The sequence below is a fragment of the Desmodus rotundus genome, chromosome 9 (assembly GCF_022682495.2).
Source record: "Desmodus rotundus isolate HL8 chromosome 9, HLdesRot8A.1, whole genome shotgun sequence".
Classification (NCBI taxonomy): Eukaryota; Metazoa; Chordata; class Mammalia; order Chiroptera; family Phyllostomidae; genus Desmodus; species Desmodus rotundus.
Window position 1 is genome coordinate 93,674,743 of NC_071395.1, and position 19,917 is coordinate 93,694,659.

General features: G+C 37.0%; 1 protein-coding gene and 1 pseudogene across 2 annotated transcripts in view; one reads left to right on the forward strand and one right to left on the reverse strand.

Annotated features, from left to right (window-relative positions):
• The window catches only part of USP32 (ubiquitin specific peptidase 32), a 137,493-nt gene that overhangs the window by 2,860 nt on the left and 114,716 nt on the right, over nt 1–19,917 (forward strand). The gene's annotated exons all lie outside the window — the stretch shown is intronic.
• On the reverse strand, nt 17,729–19,051 carry LOC112316181 (procathepsin L pseudogene; annotated as a pseudogene).

Consider the following 19,917-nt stretch of genomic DNA (forward strand, 5'->3'; position numbering starts at 1 on the left):
TACATTTCAGAAGCTCTAGAAATTAGGAAGATTGGTTTTGTCTACTATTTTGGCTAGACTGTGTATCAGTTATATAAATATTAATAGTTTCCTGAAAGTATACCTTAATATTTTTTAAAGGGAGATGTATTAATGGTGGCTTTTATTTTTAGCTTGTTTCTGTTTTTCTTGAGTATCTTGGATAGAACACAAATAAACCTTCCCCTGAAGGCTTGGCTCATTTTAGATTGCGTGTATTTTCTAAAGTATGCCTACTGCAATTAATGGGTACTGAGAATTTTAGCATCTATATTCTGTATCTCTTCATTTCTAATTTTACATCTAAATGTGTGGCTTGTGTATTCCTAAACATTATTCTAAACGCTTGGAATATTGCGTTAAAAAAATGAAAGATGAATTGCAGATTCATAGCATTTCAGAACTCTAAGAAACCATAAAAATCTCCAATTCTTTAATTATTTTTCCCCTCTCCTCTCTCGTTTCATCATTCTGGAAACAGAATTATAAGGCTCCCAAACCCAAGAATTGCTTAATTAATATTATTCTTAGCTTTTTTAAAAAAAGGTTTTATTTATTTTTAGAGAGACGGGAAGGGAGGGAGAAAGAGGGAGAGAAACCTCAATGTGCAATCAGTATATTGGTTGCCCCTCACATGCCCCCTACTGGGGACCTGGCCTGCAACCCAAGCCTGTGCCTTGACTGGGAAGCAAACCATCGATGTTTCCGTTTGCAGGCTGGTGCTCAATCCACTGAGCCATACCAGCCAGGGTGGCTTTTTAATTGTGGTAATAAAATACAGTGGATAAAATTTCTTCCAAGCCTTTTCTTTAAGTAGAATTTGGCACTTATATTGGATTAAGTAGCTGGATTATATAACACGTCAGAAAGTCGTGTTGTGGATTCACGTTTTTGAATGTCTCTTTGCTCAATAATTCCCCAAATTTTTACCGAGCACTGCCTATGACTTAGGCACCGCAGGAACAAAGATTACTAAGACCCTCTTCCTCTGAAGTGTATATACCTCAAGGCGTGTGCAAGACTATCCATGGTAGGGATGGTAGGAATAAAATTTTGGGACTTTTGTTTAAAGTTCCACTTTGTTTATGTTTGATAATGTCTTTAATATCTTTAAAAAGTAGAATAGATGTGTATTATGTATAAACAATTAACATTTAGTGTATTAAGTGGGACAGTATTGTGGAAGGAAATGCTATGGAAGGCAGAGTGTGTGTGGGCATATTTGGTGGCCTAGAAGTATCCTAACACTGTACTCATTTCATAGTATGTGCTCAATAATTGTGTTAAAGAATTTACTTTCCTAGTCACTTAAAGGTTGTTGTATTTTCTAGTGGAATAATTAAGCATGTAAATAGTTGAAGATGCCGGTACTTTTCATTTTGCTTACCCACCAACCTTAATACGCTTTAAAACATTCACTCCCCAACCAAGATTTTATTCCCCAAGTTACATAATATTAATACTAAAAGTTTACTAATATTCTACCACCTATGATGTGATGTTAGCTGGTTTAGCATTGTATGAATGAAGATTGCATTCACAATTGGTACATTCTGGGATACACTATTCTCTTTTTAAAGTACTTGTTTGCCTTCATCTAAATTTATTACATTTACCAGTGAACTTTCTAACATTAATATGGAATTGTAAGTTTTGTTTAAGCTTTTTACAGGTATACTTAGCCAGCTGTTACTATATGTAAAGGAGAAAAATGGGTCAGTTTTAAATTAGCTTATATGTAGTCACTTAAGTAGTTAACAGAGATGCTGTTCTTCATAATCTCCGATTTGACATTCCATAATGAATGTCAGTGATGAAGAGGAGATAAATATCCCAATGAACCCTGGATTTGTGGGCAATGGCCTCCAAATTTACCAAACTGGACAGCTGTTGTTTGTATTTTTTCTTTTTTGTCTTTGTGCTTGGATAGTGAGACTTAACAGTGAAAGCATTCAGGGTTACCTTCCAGAAAGATATGTAAATAACCTAGAGAAGGGAATGTTGTGACCAACCAGTAGCTTGGTGTTTTCTCAGGAGAGAGGGAAAGTTTTTTTGTACTTGATTATATTACAGGTCACAGGAAAAAAATTAGGGTAGTAATTATTATTCCTGCTGTGACTAATAGAAAATCTGGTTTTGGAGCACTAGAGATTAATGGTGAGAGTTTAGATTAGAAGCTTTAATGTTAAACAGCTGCAGGCGTGGTGGGATTTTTATTTATGAATTAAGAGTTGGTGGTTTGATAGGGGTACTGAGACTAAGACTAAGATGGCACTGACAGTTCTTTTCATACTGTATCCTGGAAGTATGGCTTCTCTTTTCAGGGCTTGTTTATGTTTCTGCTTTTACCTTTTGCTCTGCATATTTGTGTTTAAATTCAGACCCTCTACCTCCTTCCGCATGCCAGTAAGTTCTCTTATTCCTTTCATAAGTACTCTTGGAGGTCAGAGGTGGATAGTTAATTACTGACATAAACACCTGATAAAACTAGCTCTTTCATATTTACTGTTACAGTCAAAGGCATCTGTTAGAAGACCTATCTATATAAAGATGAAGGCCTCCCCTTTACATCCTTCTTTATTAGGGATTTAATATTAATTAAAATGAAGTTCTCTTTATTTTAGGGAAATCTTAAGTTTATCACTACCTTGTGAACAAGGTTCAGGAAAATTGGTATTACAAAACCTTCCTATAACATGGTTCTTGGAGCCCTTGATATTGGACTGTATAAAAGCAAAACTATGCTAAAATGAGGTTTTACAGAGGAAGTTTTCCAGCTTCTCTGGGGATTTCTATAAAGAAGTTAGATTATTCCAGCATCTTACTTACCCCCCTCTCTTCTTAATCTTTTAGTTTTAATTTTTATCACAGTGATATATGGACATAATTTAGAATCAAATGGTTATATAGAACTTGTTATGAAAATAATAGTACTACTGTTTCCTCTACCCATCGACTAATACTATTTTTTAGCACTTTAAATTTATTAATTAGGTCTTTACCTTTATATCTCAAAATGAGGAAAAAGCCTTATAAAGATTACTATGGTTTCTTGTCTTTTCCTAATGACTTGTGAAAGAGTCAAGAGAGATTCCATTATAAAAGGACCCTTTTATCAAGGTAGGTCTCCCCTATCTGTCCCATGACAGTAAATGGCACCAGTATTCCAACCCAATTGCTAAAGCCAAAAATCTGGAGATATTCTTCCTCTCTTTTATCATCTGATCTACTATTTTATCTCCAGTTTGAGTGTTACTCAGTCCTGTTTGGTATCCATTTCAGACTGTTAACTTCTGCTCATCTTCACTGCCACTGCTCTAGTCCCAGCTGCCATCATCGCTTGCTAAGATACTATGCAGTGATTTCCTATTTTCACACAGCAGCCAGTGCAATCTTAAAATCCAGATCAGATCCTGTCATTCCTTTTCCCTCAGCCTGTTTTTTTCTTCTCTCAGTGTGGAAAGCCTATTTACAAATATTCACAAGTCTTCTGCCCTATTCTTTATACCTGAAGTCCCAGCTCTGATGGCCTTAGTGAGGCCTTCTTTTTTCACCTTTTATGATGTCTTCTATCACTATTGCACTCTTCTCTATAGTTTATAGCCTTTATTGTAATATGTCATTATGGTGTTTATTGATAGACATGGTGCTGAATCCCCATTGCCAGGATGGGTACAGTGCCTGGTGTATTTTGAGTGCTCAGTAAATATTGGTTGGCTGGGTGAATATATACACATGAAAGTGATGGAGAGAAGATTTGGAGAATTTCCATAATGTTAGTAGGTGTGGGAGTAAAGAATGGACTGCTGACAGAAATTAAGTATAGTAAGCAATGTATCCATCTCAAAATGTCTTTTAAAGGTTTTGAATGATAGTTACAAATGTAAGAGCCTTAAATGTAATATGTAATTTTGTTTAGTTCAACTTAAAGTTGATACCTAATAATATAAATTCCTGAGTGATCATTGAGAGACTAGTATGACAGTAAGTATTGTGCTTATGAACACTTGAGAATGCCTTTTGGTAATATATAACATTTAATAATATTACATATGAAATTATTTATTTATTATATGTTTAAGATTTTATTCTTAGAGAGGGGAAGGGAGGGAGAAAGAGAGGGAGAGAAACATCAATGTGTGAGAGAAACATCTGTTGGTTGCCTTTCCTCCACTCCTGGACTGGGAACCAAACCTGCAACCCAGGCACTTGCCCTGACTTGGAATCGAACAGGTGACATTTCATTTTGCAGAATGATGCCTGACACACTGAGGCACAGTGGTCAGGGCTCAAATGATTTATTTTTATACAGTGATCTTCATGCACTTTTTATTCATTGATGACAAGTAGTCTGCCATATATGAGGTTAGAGTTGGAAACTTAACATGCTTAAAGTGTTAAACAGAGTTACTTTGGAAGCTGAGAATAAAATTCACAGCAACATCTAGAGTGCTGTCTTACTGGTTTTAAATAATCCAGGTGATTTTAAACTAACTTTTATGAATTTTTTAGAGGGTCTTTTTGGCCTAATAATCTTTTATACTCCATGGCTAACGCTTCCCCCTCCTTTCTCAGTCTTTTAGTTTTAATTTTTATCACAGTGATACATGGATGTAATTTAGAATCAAATGGTTTTATGGGGCTTGTTATGAAAATAATACTACTGTTATCCCCTCTCTCTCACCAGTATTTCCCTACCCATTGATCAATACTTTTAGCACGTTAAATTTATTAATTTGATCTTTACCTTTATATCTTGAAATAATAATACTTAAAATATTCTACCTTTTTTTCCTATTTAAGGAGTATTTATTGGCTTTTTACTATAAAAGATAAGGGTTTAGCTCATTATTACCTGCTACCAGTCCCCTAAACACTTGTCCTCTTGTTTTCCCCCCATTTCTTCATCTTGATATATTACAATTTTGGTTAGATCATTGTTCAGTGTTTGCATAATTAGACCTTTATAAATGTTTTCACAGCTAAGCCATTTTATATACCCAGAATTATCTTCTGGAGGGTGAGCCCCTTGTAGTACAGGCTTCCCCTCCTAGGTAATATTCTAGGAACCCATTTGTATCAGTGTATTAGGTGGCATTGTGAGAGGCTGCGTTGGGCTTCAGTGAATTTTTTTTGAGGACTCTTAAAACATGTTTGCCAATTTCTTGATGGGCGATTTACAAATGCACCTGCCTACACTGCACTGAGTGTTCAGCAGTTTTTGACCAAAAATGGCATGCCTCCCCACCCCCCCCATTCATCCAGTCTCATACTGAGCAACTTTTTTTTGTTTCCCTGATGAAAAAAGTCCTCAAAGAGAAACGTTTTGCACGAAAAGGCATCAAAATCAATGAGATAAAAAACTGTTTTGATCAGTGAAAAACATGGAAAAAACATCTCGATAGGTGTATTGCATCAAGTGGAGAGTACTTTGAAGGTGACTGAAATTTAAACATGTAAGAATAAATACACAATTTTTAAAATCTGGGTTTTTTGGGTCCCCCCTTGTATACCAGGATTACTTTTTTTCTTGTGTATGTAATTTGCTCCTAAATATTTCCTTTAATAATTGCCTTTTATTTTATTTGCTGACATTTCTGCTTACTTTAATTCAGCTTTGAAAGTAACCACCAATTGTTAAATCTACTCCATGTGTACATGTACATCAGATATTCACTCAATTCATCGTATTGAAAAATCTTTTCCTGGAGCCTTCTGGCCTCCTCCAACCTGTACCTATAGCTCTTGTGCTCAAAGCATAGCTGCCATGTGGGATCTTCTTTTGCCACTATTCTGGAGATCTTTTGTTGGATCTTCTATTTCCTGTATCCCTGTTTCCTACCTCGTTGTTGATTTACTCTTCCATTTTGGTGGTGCTCATTCTCAGGTAGTTTCCTTACAAAAAGTGCATGGGAGGTAAAATTTTGAGACCTTCACTCTTGATCTGGTGCTTTCTTTAAAATAATTTGTGTATCTCCACTCTTCTATGTACTCTCTAGTTCCTAAGAGGCTTTTACGTATTCACCAAATAATTATTCTGAAGTTACTTTTTAATAATCCTTATATTTGATTGCTGGTCATGTGGGTCTTAAGTAAGCCTCATGGTAGATTCATTGCAGTGATCTATTTTTTATATCTCTATATTTAAATGCATCTTTTGCTTTTAAAAAGTGGTTAATTGTATTAAGCATGTCATTATGTCATTTTGGGCTCTGCTTTAAAGTTGGTTTTGGAATCTTCTAGTGAGCAGCTGTGGTGGGTTTGTAAGAGTTGTTTCATTAATAAATTTGGTGTAGAGATTTAGTTTATGCAAGCATCTGTAAATGAAATATTTCACTTTGTGGAGTTTTATAGATCAGAAGTTATTCTGTGTCAGAAGATGCTTGAGAAAAGCTCTTTGCAGCTGATTATGGAAGGACAAAAATTGCTTATTCTTTGCAGGCTTAGGGGTATAGCAAGGAGCAATTATCGAATGGAGCAATTATCTAATGGTGGGAGCATTTTATATTGTCATAGCACTGGTACCATAGAGATTGATTGAATTTGACAGAAGATTGCCAAGCAAATATATTTAAATAATGAAAGAAGTAGGACATCAGCTGAATGAGCACTTGACAGTAAATAATATTTCATAGAAAAATTGTTTCATTTTGAGTGAAATAATATAAAAATATGCTTGTTTCAGTAGAGTCCAAAATTAACTACAACTCCCCCCGCCCCAGACCAGCTTAAATATTGCACATCTTTGTGATTCAGCCATGGTTCTAACCTGGCTATCAGTTGAGATTCTTCCTTTTTTTCCTCTGTTCATTATTAATTGGTCAAGTGTCCCTTTAGTGATACCTTCTTACTACCTTCTGCCTGTTTCTCCTTTATCTTTAAAGTCATTGCCTTAGAAAATGCCTTCATCTGGCTCCTGGGCTATTAGTCTCCTACTCCTCCAGTCCATTCTTTATATTCCCAACTGGATAATCTTTCTGAAATATACATTTGGTTATTTAACTCAGGTGCCCTTCAGTTAAAGGTGTGTATTTTTTTTTTAAGATTTTATTTTTTTACTTTTGGAGAGAAGGGAAGGGAGGGAGAAAAACATCAATGTGTGAGAGACAAATTGATTGGTTGTCTCTCACGCACCCCCAGCTGGGGACCCAGCCCGCAAGCCAGGCATGTGCCCCTACTGGGAATTGAACTGGCAACCTTTCAGTTCACAGGCCAATGATCAATCCATGTAGCCACACTAGCCAGGGATAAAGCTGTGTATTGATGTGCCCTTGAGTTGCTCTAACTCCTGGCAATAGGGAATGAATGATGTCCACAATGTCCTGTCCTCAACAGCCTTGCTCAACTCTTACAGGCTCATGCCTATGGCTTCTTTTATGGAGTCTATCCTTCTCTTGTTTGGTCTTTCTCTTTTCCTTTAGTGGAAGGTATCCGTACCCTGTGGTTTGAAGTTAGTCTTTTTAGTGTGCACAGACCTGGTTGTTTCTGTGATTTGGCACTTGTCTGAAAACAGTGTGCCTTTGAAGATGCTGCTTCCTATGTCTCAGAATGCCTTCCTTTATTACTTACAGTTAAGTGCACAAATTTATTGTTAACTTGATAAAACTTTAGGTATATGCCCAAGTAACCACCATGCAAAGCCAAGATACAGAACAGTTCTAGCACCCCAGTAGGCCATCTCCTGCCCTCTCCCAGTTGATACTGCCCCTTAGAGGTACCCACTATTCTGACCTCTATCACCATAATTTTGCCTTTTTTTTAAATCTCGTGTAAATAGAATCATACAATATTTATTTTTGTTTGTGTGTATGCATGGTGAACTCATCTTTTTTTAAAAACTGAGATGTGAACTCATTTTTAAAACCAACTTATAAGCCTTTTCTGTATGAAGCAATTTCCTGAAAAGACTGCTATTGTCTTAAAATTAGGGCCAATGTATCATTTTTGTTTCTAGAAGCTGGCATGAAGTACATGCTCATTGATGAAGTGACATGCATCTTTCTTCCTGAACTATCTGCTTCATTCGATCCTCATCCATCAAAACCAAACCCAGACAGCAAGTCCTCCCAGAGGCCTTCTCTGATATCACTCTTACTTTCTCTCCTGCTTTCGGCAGCAACACACTTTTATTGTAGTGGTTATCACACTGCATTATAACTGCGAGTTTAATTGGCTGTCTCCTGTACTTTGTGAGTTCTAAAATCCTTCAGATAAGAAATGTGGGGCCTAGAAGGTAGCTACCTGGCAGGGCTTATAAAATGTAGGGTTAGTGCCCCTTGAATAAAGGAGAAAGCTGATGGAATAAAACTAATGTAATTATCTGGTAAGTTATATTTTTATAGGATAAATTATGGTTCTTTTATGACATTTATGCAAACATTCAAATGTTCCATGAATATAAACATTTAAAATTTTGGTTAAAAAGAATGCCTTCTGGCTCTAAAATAAAATTATCTGAATCCATGAAGCACTCAGTAGAAAATACAAGAGAAAAAGCAAATAATAACCTTTTATGTATAGACCAGTAGGTTTCTAATTTGTGTAGTAATTACCATCTTTGATAAAATTTGAATACTCACTTTTTGGATGAGCCTTAATTTGGTTGGATCTGAGGCACTCACATTTCTTATAAACAGCACTTTCTGGTATGAAAAGAAAACACGGAAAAGTCATATCAAAATTCCATGCAATTTTAAGAATGTATTTTTCATATAATTTACATAATTTAAAACTTTACATATTTTGACATGTACCCCTACTTAAAATTTTAAACCTTTTCTCCACAAGCATTTATGTGAGCTAATTGGTTTGCCCTCCTTATTTCATATTTCTGCGATTTATCTAGAGTGACTTTTTCTCTGCCTTCGTCAGTTCTTATTTATATTGTACTAAGTGTACAGGACAGGAAAGATGAAGCTAGATTATGAAAAGTGTTTATTCTTATTTGATTCTACTCATCTTTCTAGACTTCGCCTAAATTTTACCTTCTTCTCTGGAATATTCCTGGATTATCCAGCACTTACCTCCTCAGAATTTCCTGTGACTCTTAATTTTTACCCTTGGTATTTTATTATTTTTACATACATATAATATTGTTTTGTGTGTATTCAATATCCCTAGTAGATTGCAAGTTTCTTGAGGAATCCTTTATTTAAAAACCACTTGTACTGTTTGAAGCACAGGTAGGTGTTTAGCATCTGCTTGATGATCAAGAGAGCCAGATGGTTATAGTCATTACTGTCTTTATATGATTGTGATGTGTTGCTTTTCAATATCTACCTTTTAACTTTAATTTTCATGTCTTCTCAATGTTTAAATAACATGTGGCTCATATCTTAAACTCCCAATTTGTAAGTTTATTGAGTATGACTGAAGGTTACAATTATAGGTCTAAGAGACCTGCACTACATAACAGTTTTATATACAAGCATGTTAGAAGAATTTATCAGAAGATAGATAATTGTAGGTTGCACTGGAATTTAGAAGACTTTTGCTCACCTATGTACTTTTGTCATTTGGAGGACTTGTAAATGCACCCAAGACATTGACTTCTCACCAGTGACTCTTGTGATTCTGGCAGGGATAAGCTAAGCTGAAAGGGTAAACTTTTCCATTTATCTTATTATCCAGACTCCCTATACCTGGAAAAATAGATGTTTATCCATTTCCCTATGCAAGAGAAAAAAAAGTAGATTTTTCAGCTTTTCAAAGTTTTCACATTTATTAAGTTCTTAACAATTATCCCCTAATAATTAAAAAAATTATTTTTTTAACTTATACTAGAGCTAATTTGACATTCACATTTTTGTAAAATCCTTTCTAAAAGCTATAGATATATATTTTTCTAATATTAATAAGTGAATTAGTGAATCTAATTAATAAGAGCTAGTTTGACATTTGCCATTTTGTAAAAAAACCCTTCTAAAAGCTATACATAAATACTTTTCTAATATTAATAAGTGAATTAAAATTACACTAAATTATGATTTCTGATTATAATAGGAATACAGCCTTATGATCAGTATTGTATCTTCAACTATATGTCTTAGGATCATTGTAAGGGACTTCTGAAATATTTCAAGTGAATTTTGTCTGATCTTCACAAATTCAGGTATGTATATAGTTTGCTTTTTTCCCTGGCTTTACCAATTTTTTGTAGTTGTGGTAACTATACATAATATGAGATTTACTGTTTTAACCATTTTAAAAAAGATTTTATTTATTTGTTTTTAGAGAGGGGAAGGGAGGCAGAAAGAGAGGGAAACATGAATGTGTGGTTGCCTCTCATGCGCCCCCTACTGGGGACCTGGCTCATAACCCAGGCGTGTGCCCTAGACTTGGAATTGAACCAACAGTCCTTTGATTTGCAGGCCAGAACTCAATCCACTGCGCCACACCAACCCGGGCTGTTTGAACCATTTTAAGATGTTTAATTTAGTGACATTAAGTACATTCATAATGTTGGGTAACCATCACCAATATTCATTTCCAGAATTTGTATATCAACCCAAATAGAAACTTTCTATTAATTAATTAATAACTCCCCATTTCCCTTTCCCCTCAGTCTTTGGTAACCTTGTTCTATGCACCTTATGAGTGGAATCATGCAATAGTTATCTTTTTATGTCTTATTTTCTCTTACCATATGTTTTCAAAGTTCATCCATGATGTAGCAGAATTTTATTCCTCTTCATGACTGAATAATATGTATATATACACTTTGTTTATCCTTTAATTATCGTTGATGAACATTTGGGTTGTTTCCACCTTTTTGCTGTTGTTAGTAATGCTGCTATGAACATTGGTGTACAAAGATCTGTTCGAGTCCCTGCTTTCAGTTCTTTTGCGTATACACCTAGGAGTGGAATTGCTTAATATAATAACTTGATGTTTAACAAAAGTTAGAGGAACTGCCAAACTGTTTTTTGAAAGTGACTGCAGTATTTTATATTCCCACCAGCAATGTATGTGGATCACAATTTTCCCACATCCTTGCCAACACTCTCCTGTCTTTCTTAATTTCACCATCCTAGTGGATGTGAAGTGGTATGGCGTTGTAGTTTTGGTTTGTATTTCTCCAACGGCTAATGATGTTGAGCTTCTTTTCCTGTGCTCTGTTGTTTGTATATCTTCTCTGCTTATTATTAACCTGGGTTGTTTGCTTTTTGTTGTTGAGTTGTAGAAGTTTTTCTATATTTTGCATATTAATCCCTTACCAGATATATGACATGCAATATTTTTTCCCCTTCTGTAGAGTGTTTTTCATGATCTTTTTAATTTTTTTATATTTAGAGTTTTAGAGACGGCGGGAAGAGGCCAGGGAGAGAGAGAACCTTCTACCCATTGTATTTCTACTCACTTATGCATTCCTTGTTTGATTCTCGTGTGTGTTCTGACCTGAGATTGAACCTGCAACCTTGGCGTATCAGGATGATGATCTAACCAATTGAGCTACCCATCCAGGGCTTTTCCTGCTCTTGATAGTGTCTTTTTATGTTGAAAAGGTTTAAATTTTGATGATGTTAACTATAGTTTCGAATTTAAATAATGTTATAAATTGTTCAGAGGATATAACCACAAAACTCTGAAAGATTGACCCCACAGCTGTAGAAGACCAGAGTAGAAAGAACCCTATTCCCTGTACCCAACAGACTTCCCCCAAATAAAGAGAATCCTTTGGAAATAATTTTCAAATAATCCACATAGCTTGTGGGTAAATTAAAAGCAAACAATACCTGTAAAAGCAGTGCTGCCTGGAGTGAAAGCACAGGAGATCTAATTTCATCATCAAATCTTAGCTAGTGGGGAAATCAGAATATTTATTGAGAAACTTCAAAAAAAGGTCAGCCTCTATTACTGCAAACATGTAGAGAAATAATAATAGGTAGTCTTTTCCCTAAGAAGAAGTGCCTTGTGTCTTCATGAATTCTAAAATTTAACCTGTTAGCCCAATAGCTATGGAAACCTAAGATTTATGTGTGTTTACTACTGAGTAGAGACCTTTTGATTAGTAAGATGGTACTTAATAATACAAATGACATTTATGTTTTAAAATCTTTTGTTTTTCTAGGTACTGTTGTTAAGAAAGGTCTGCTTGTGTTTAACTTTCTGCCTGGAAGCAGATTCTCAAAAGTTGTCACATCTTAATGGACGCATGTAGATTAATAAATGAGTTTAAGGGGCTGATAAATACTTGCTGTGAGAGCTTTCTTTTTAGCTGTGTAACCCCTTAGATGTAGTCCTTTACATATCAAAATTTTATTGTAGTGCTGTTCTTTGTACGTGTTTATTAGAGGTAGTCAGCCATTTATCTAAATCATTCTTACTTCCAGTCCTGACTGGTATGGCTCCATGGGTTGTCTGTCAGTCCACAAACTGAAAGGTCGTTGGTTTGATTCCCAGTCAGGTTATGTGCCTGGGTTGCAGACTAGGTCCCTGGTGGGGGGTGTGCAAGAGGCAAAAGGCAACCAACCAGTCAGTGTTTCTCTGGCACGTCAATGTTTCTCTACCTTTCTACCTTCCTTTCCCTTTCTCCAAAAATAAATAAATAAAGTGTTTTAAGTTCTTATTTCTAGAATGAGGCTTTCTTATTTCTTGGTAGGGGCTTTTTATAACTTCATATAAGGAGAAAACTTTTATTCTAGACTGAAGGCTGATAGGCTGTATAAGTCTAAAGTTTTTTCCAAATTTTGGACATTTTTACTGAATGGGTTTAATAGATTATTCATGCTTTGTTGTTGTATTAACCATTGATATTATTATTGACATAGCTTAGTGCAGTTACAATAGAGTACCCCAAGGCATAAATTAAATTTCTTCATCATTTAGAAGCTATTGCTTTTCATAAAATAAAAGAATCAGAGCATAATTGGCAAAAAATTATAATAGTGAAAATGAAATTCACACTCTGATTTACTGTTTTTTTTTTTTTTAAATTAAAAATTTAAATCCTCACTTGAGGATCTACTGATTTTTAAGTATTTTTTAAAAAGATTTTATTTATTTTTAGAGAGAAGAAAATGGAAAGAGGAAGAGAGGGACAGAAACATCAATGTGTGGTTGCTCTCACCCACCCTTGCCCTGGGGACCTGGCCTGCAACCCAGGCATGTGCCCTGACTGGGAATCGAACTAGCAGTCCTTTGGTTCCCAGTCTAGCACTCAATCCACTGAGCCACACCGGCCAGGGCTATTTATTGATTTTTTTTATAGGGAAAGAAACATTGATATGAGAAAGAAACAGCAATTGGTTGCCTGTTGTACGCAGCCCTACCAGGGATCAACCCCAAAATTTTTGTGCCCTGACTAGTAATTGAACCCACAAACTTTTGGTGTATGGAATGACGCCCCAACAAACTGAGCCACCTGGCCAGGGTGACTGATTTTTGATTACATATATTGGAAGATATAAATTATCTTGTCCTTACAAGTTAGTTTAGAAATTAAAGTTTTTTTAGAAAAATTAAAAATGACAGGTTAAAAATAGTATTTTTACTTTCCTCCTGCTGTTATGTTGTGCTTAGAATTCAGGTCTCAACTCTGATTAGCATGTGAAACTTATTTCTGCAGCTTTCTATCAGATTACCTCCATGAAAGTTGATAGAATAATGGTAATCATAATTATGGCCTACTTTATAGAATATACTTGGTTCTACTACATTTGAAATAGGAAAAGGAAAAACAGTGTTAAACAGAGTGGTAATTTAGTATGTTATTCATACATTTCATAGGTTGCAGAACACAAATTCTGACAGTGCGCTGTATAATTTATGATGTATTACAGATATACCTTTAAATGGTCAATAATAGTATTTATATACTGTAATTTAAAATATCAGAATTAGCCCTGGCCAGTGTGGCTCAGTGGATTGAGTGCCAGCCTGTGAACCGAAGCATCGCCCGTTTGATTCCCAGTCTAGGGCACATGTCTGGGTTGCAGGCCAGGTCCCCAGTGTGGGACTTTCAAGAGGCAACCACACATTGATGTTTCTCTCCCTCTCTTTCCCCTTCTATTCCCCTCTCTAAAATTAAATAAATAAAATCTTTAAAAAAAGGAAAAAATATCAGAATTAGTGTTTTATTTCTTTGTAAAAAACTATCAAAAGTATTTTCAAGCTTGCCTTCTTTCATAACTTAAAATATGGAGTGGACATCTTTTCTATGCTTTGGTGAATTGTTGTATTTCTTTGTAAGTTTGGATTAACTTCCAACATTTTCTCTTGTGCTTTCAGTGTTATGAAAGTGTATCTTAGAGTTCCTTAAAAGCTTTTTTTTTGGGGGGGGGTGAGTGTTGCTTCCTTTGGGACATCTTTATCCTTATCATCACAAGCACTTTCTGTATTTACCTTTCACTAAGTTCCTCTGAATACATATCTAGTGTCTCATGAGAGGTAGCAATGTCACATCTTTGTGGTCAGGTATTTCTTCGAAAATCTTCCTCTATGTTCAATACAAATTTAGCTTTATTACTTTTTCATTTCTTCACTGCATTTAAAAAAAAAGATTTTATTTATTTACTTTTAGCGAGGGGGAGGGAGAAAAAGAGAGAGAAACAAAGTGCGAAGTGCGAGAGAGAAATGGATCAATCCATTGCCTCTTGCTGGAGATCTGGCCCACAACCCAGGCATTGCTGTGACTGGGAATCAAACCAGCGACCTCTTGGTTTGCAGGCTGGCACTCAGTCCACTGAGCCACACCAGCCAGGGCATGTGTTTTTATTTTTGTTGGCTAGTTACCTTTTTTAATTATCCATTTTCATGAAATGTTAATGTGGACTTATCACACAACTGTAATACCTTTTTCTCAATGTATGAATTGAGTAACAGATGCATAGTGACCAGTTACAGACTTTGAAAGAAGTGATGAAGATTGATCACTGATCATGATGTGCATCTTTTATTTCCATAGGGATTTGTGGACTGAAGAGCTGGTAGTGAACTGTGTACTTTATGCAATTATTTATAGTTAATGTGATGACTGAAAGGTGAACTGTTTTGGGCAGACCTGTGTTATTTAACTAAACTGTAGTAACTGAAATTCATGCATATTGTAACCATACAAAGCAAGGACTGTCTTTATATTTAAAAAGAATTAACCTTAGTTTCTCTGATTGGTCGTGAAATACACATTTTCGTGAGGATTTGATTTCTCAGGAAGGAAGCTGTGTAGTTTGAAATGAATGTGAGGCTTACCTATATAATATAACCTCATTTGTTTCTTTTTTAAAAAATATATTTTATTGATTATGCTATTATAGTTGTCCCATTTTCCCCCCTTCATTCTTCTCCGCCCTGCACACCCCCTCCCTCCCACATTCCCCCCCTTTAGTTCATGTCCATGGATCACACATATAAGTTCTTTGGCTTCTACATTTCCTATACTATTCTTACCCTTCCCCTGTCTATTTTCTACCTACCATTTATGATACTTATTCTCTGTACCTTTTCCTCCTCTCTCCCCCTCCCACTCCCCTGTTGATAATCCTCCAAGTGATCTCCATTTCTGTGATTCTGTTCCTGTTCTAGCTGTTTGCTTTGTTTTTGTTTTTGTTTTAGGTGTAGTTGTTAATAACTGTGAGTTTGCTGTCATTTTACTGTTCATTTTTTTATCTTTTTTTTCTTAGATAAATCCCTTCAACATTTCATATAATAAGGGCTTGGTGATGATGAACTCCTTGAACTTGACCTGTATCTGGGAAGCACTTTATCTGCCCTTTCATTCTAAATGAAAGCTTTGCTGGATACAGTAATCTTGGATGTAGGTCCTTGCCTTTCATGACTTGGAATACTTCTTCCCAGCCCCTTCTTGCTTGGAAGGTCTCTTTTGAGAAATCAGCTGACAGTCTTATGGAAACTCCTTTGTAGATAACTGTCTGCTTTTCTCTTGTGGCTTTTAAGATTCTCTCCTTATCTTTAATTTTGGGAAGTGTAATTATGATGTGCCTTGGTGTGTGCTTCATTGGGTCCAGCTTCTTTGGGACTCTGAGCTTCCTGGATTTCCTGGAAGTCTATTTCCTTTGCCAGATAGGAGAAGTTCTCCTTCATTATTTGTTCAAATAAGTTTTCAATTTGTTGCTCTTCCTCTTCTCCTTCTGGTACCCCTATGATGAGGATGTTGGAATGTTTAAAGATGTCCTGGAGGTTCCTAAGCCTCTTCTCATTTTTTTGAATTCTTGTTTCTTCATTCTTTTCTCATTGGATGGATGTTTCTTCTTCTGGTCCACACGGTTGATTTGAGTCCCAGTTTCCTTCGCATCACTATTGGTTCCCTGTACATTTTCCTTTATTTTACTTAGCATAGCCTTCACTTTTTCATCAATTTGGGACCATACTTAACCAATTCTGTGAGCATCCGGATTACCAGTGTTTTGAACCATGCATCTGATAGGTTGGCTATCTCTTCACCGCTTAGTTGTATTTTTTCTGGAGCTTTGATTGGTTCTTTCATTTGGGCCATTTGTCTTGACCCACCTGTTATGTAAAGGGGTGGAGCCTTAGGTATTCACCCAGACCGGGCAACCCACATAGCTGTGCTGTAACTCTGTATGTGTGTGTGTGGGGGGAGGTCCAAGAGGGAACAATGGAGCTTGCTCCACTTTCTGCCGGCTTTCAGTCACTTCCACCACTACCCACAAGCAAAGTGGGCCGTTCTGGTGCTGATTCCCATGTGGGTGGGTTTGTGTATGTTTTGAGACCCTGTGGATCTCTCCAACGAACTCTCCTGTGAGGCTGGGAGTTTCTCCCACTGCCGCCTCAATCCCCAAGGGGTTTTCAGTCGGTGGTTTGAAGCTTTATTTCCCCGAGTTGGAGCCCTGGGGTTTTGAGGTCTGCTTGGCTCCCCCTTTGTTCCTCCTGGTTTATCTGTGTGTGAATGTGGGACCATCGGGTCTGCCAGCCACCACCTCGTGGGATCCGCCAGCTGCTCCTTGCCAGCCAGTTGCAGCCTTGCCCGCCCTGCTCCACAATCCGCTGCCTTGCTGGGTCTGCCAGCCGCTGTCTTGCCGCCAGTCTTCTCTGCCCCTCCCACTGGTCTGGCTGAATGTGTCTTTAACTCCTTGGTTGTCGGACTTCCATACAGTTTGATTTTCTGTCAGTTCTGGTTGTTTTTTGTTTTTAAATTGTTGTTGTCCTTCTTTTGGTTGTGCGAGGAGGCACAGTGTGTCTACCTACGCCTCCATCTTGGCTGGAAGTTGCCCCTCATTTGTTTTCTTACACTTATAAAATTTTTCAAGCTTACTGCCTTTAATATTGACAATGATATGCTTATTTTCTATGGGAAGATTTTACCTTGTGGAATGGATTAACAAAGGTATTCTTTTTTCACCAAAAAGATTTAGTTACAAGACTGTTTTGTATCGTTTATAGTTTTAAAAATTTATGAACAGCCTAAGTGTCTTTCAGTAGGAGATTAGTAAAATAGTTATATCCATATAATAACTATCATATATCTATTAAAATTGATACTGTACAAGAATATTTAATAACATAGGAAGCTGTTCACAATATGATACAGTGATGAAAATGAAATAATTTGTGATCTCTTGTAAAAATTATGTATGTATAAAGGAAAGCAAATTTGATGAATATATTGTAAAACATTAATAGATTACCTCTGGTTTGAAGTTTAAGGTTATTTTTAAATTTTTTAAATCATATTTTAGAGATTTATTTCTTTTTTAATGAATTAAAATTTATTTTAAAACGTAAAGTTTTATATATCCTTTTAAAAAATGAAAATTCAAAAAAGTCTGAGAATTAAGCAATGAGTCTTCAATATTATAAAGCTATTTAGAACAGTCATTAAAGAACTGGTAACATTTTACCCTTTTAAAAATGTCAGAGAATTCACATCACAACTTGGATCCTTGATGATTCAAGTTTCTCATCTTATACAATAAAGGTCTGATCACTTTTAAGGTAGAATTCCTCCAGATATGCCTGTCCTCAAGGCTTCTATTATCACTGTCCATCAGCTCACACGGCGGGATAGCTGGCCACAGTGGCGATTCCACAGTGGTTGCTCTGGTCTCTGGCCATTTTTACGTAGCCACTCATGCCCCATCCTGTCCCCCAGCTGTTCTTGACAATCCAAAATTTATTGCTGTCTGATTGTGCTCCTTCAGATCCATAGCCAACCACCAGAACACCATGATCCATCTCTTTGCTGCTGCAGTTTGGTTCATAGTATATGCCCTCACTATAGAACTGGAACGATGAATGGCCTGCATCAATAGCAACCGAGATGGGCCCCACAGTCACCACTGCCTTCATAAGGCCCCTCTCATGCTGAGGGATATCCACAAAGCCAGTGTCGTTGGCAGCAGAATACTCAGGTCTGTAGTTACAGGTATTTGATTCCCTTCCAAGATATGGGTAGGATTCCTCTGAGTCTAGGCCTTTGTTGTCCTTGACATACTGGAAGGCATTATCCATTAAGCCACCATTGCAGCCCTGATTGCCTTGAGACTGAGAGCAGTCCACCAGGTTCTACTCACTCAGAGAAACAAGTTTGCCTGTTTTCTGGAACATCTGTCCTTCAAGGGCACCATTTGTGCTAAAAGCCCAACAAGAACCACACTGACCCTGATTCTTCACAGGAGTTACACAGCCTTTCTGTCTCCAGTCCACAGATGAGGGGATCTCAGCAAACAGAGGTTCTGGAACAATCTCCCATTCCTGTGCTGCTTCTGCTTTAGAAAGCCATTCATCACCTGCCTGAATTCTTCATTGGTCATGTCACCAAAGGCATTCATGGCCATGGTGAAGCCATGTTTCCTTTGGCTGTATTCCCAATTGTGCAATTCAATCATTTTCCTATTTTTCTCCCACGCTGCTCTCCTCCATCCTTCTTCATCCGCGCCATAAAGTCTCCTGTACGTTGCCTTCCACTGGTACCACTCTGCATTCAGACTGTGGTCAAGTTTTGGAATAGCTGAGGCTATTCCCAAGCAAAGGGCAGCCAGGAGAAGTGAAGTTTTCATGTTTCAAAAACCTGTGGCGGCCACAGCTGCGCAGGGGCACTCCATAGATGCAGGAAACCCCTCTAAGGTCGACGAGGCCCGTGGTTCTGAGATTTATTTCTGTTTAGAGAGAGGGGAGGGGAGGGAGAAAGAAAGTGAGAAACATCTTGTGCAACCTCTACTGGGTACCAGGCCTGCAACCCAGGCATGTGCCCTGACTGGGAATCCAACCAGCGACCCTTTGCTTCACAGTCTGGCACTCAATCCATTGAGCCACACCAGCCAGTGCTGAAGTTGAACGTTATTTTTATTGTTTGCTAGTATGTCTGTTTTAAAAAAATAATAATTTTCATAATGTTCGTAATTTTTAAGATTTATTTTATTCTCATTTGAGAGAAAGAGAGGGGAAGAGAGAGAGAGACATCAATGGAAGAGAGAAATATCAATAGGTTGCCTCTTGCACACACCCCAACTGGGGATCAAACCGCAACCTAGGCATGTGCCCTGACCTGGAATTGAGCCAGCTACCTTTGGGTTATGTAATGACACTATAACCAACTGAGCCACACTGGCCAGGGTTTAATTGTATTTTTAAAACTATCTTTCTCATCCTGAACAGTGTGGCTCAGTTGGTTGGGCATTGTCCTGCAAAGTGAAAGGTTGACATTTTGATTCCTGGTCAGGGCACATGCCTGGGTTGTGGGCTCAGTGCCCTCACTGTGAGCGCGTGTAGGAGTGGCACCAGTCAGTTTCTCACATTGGTGTTTTTTACCCTCTTTCTCCCAACCTTCCCCTCTCTCTAAAAATAGATAAAATCTAACCCCCCCCCCATAATTTTTCTTGTTACAGAAAAAAAAGAAGCAGTGGCAGCATCATCTTTTTATGAATCACCAGTGTTTCTTTCACATTTTGATGCAATAAGGAACTCCATTTCTTGGTATTC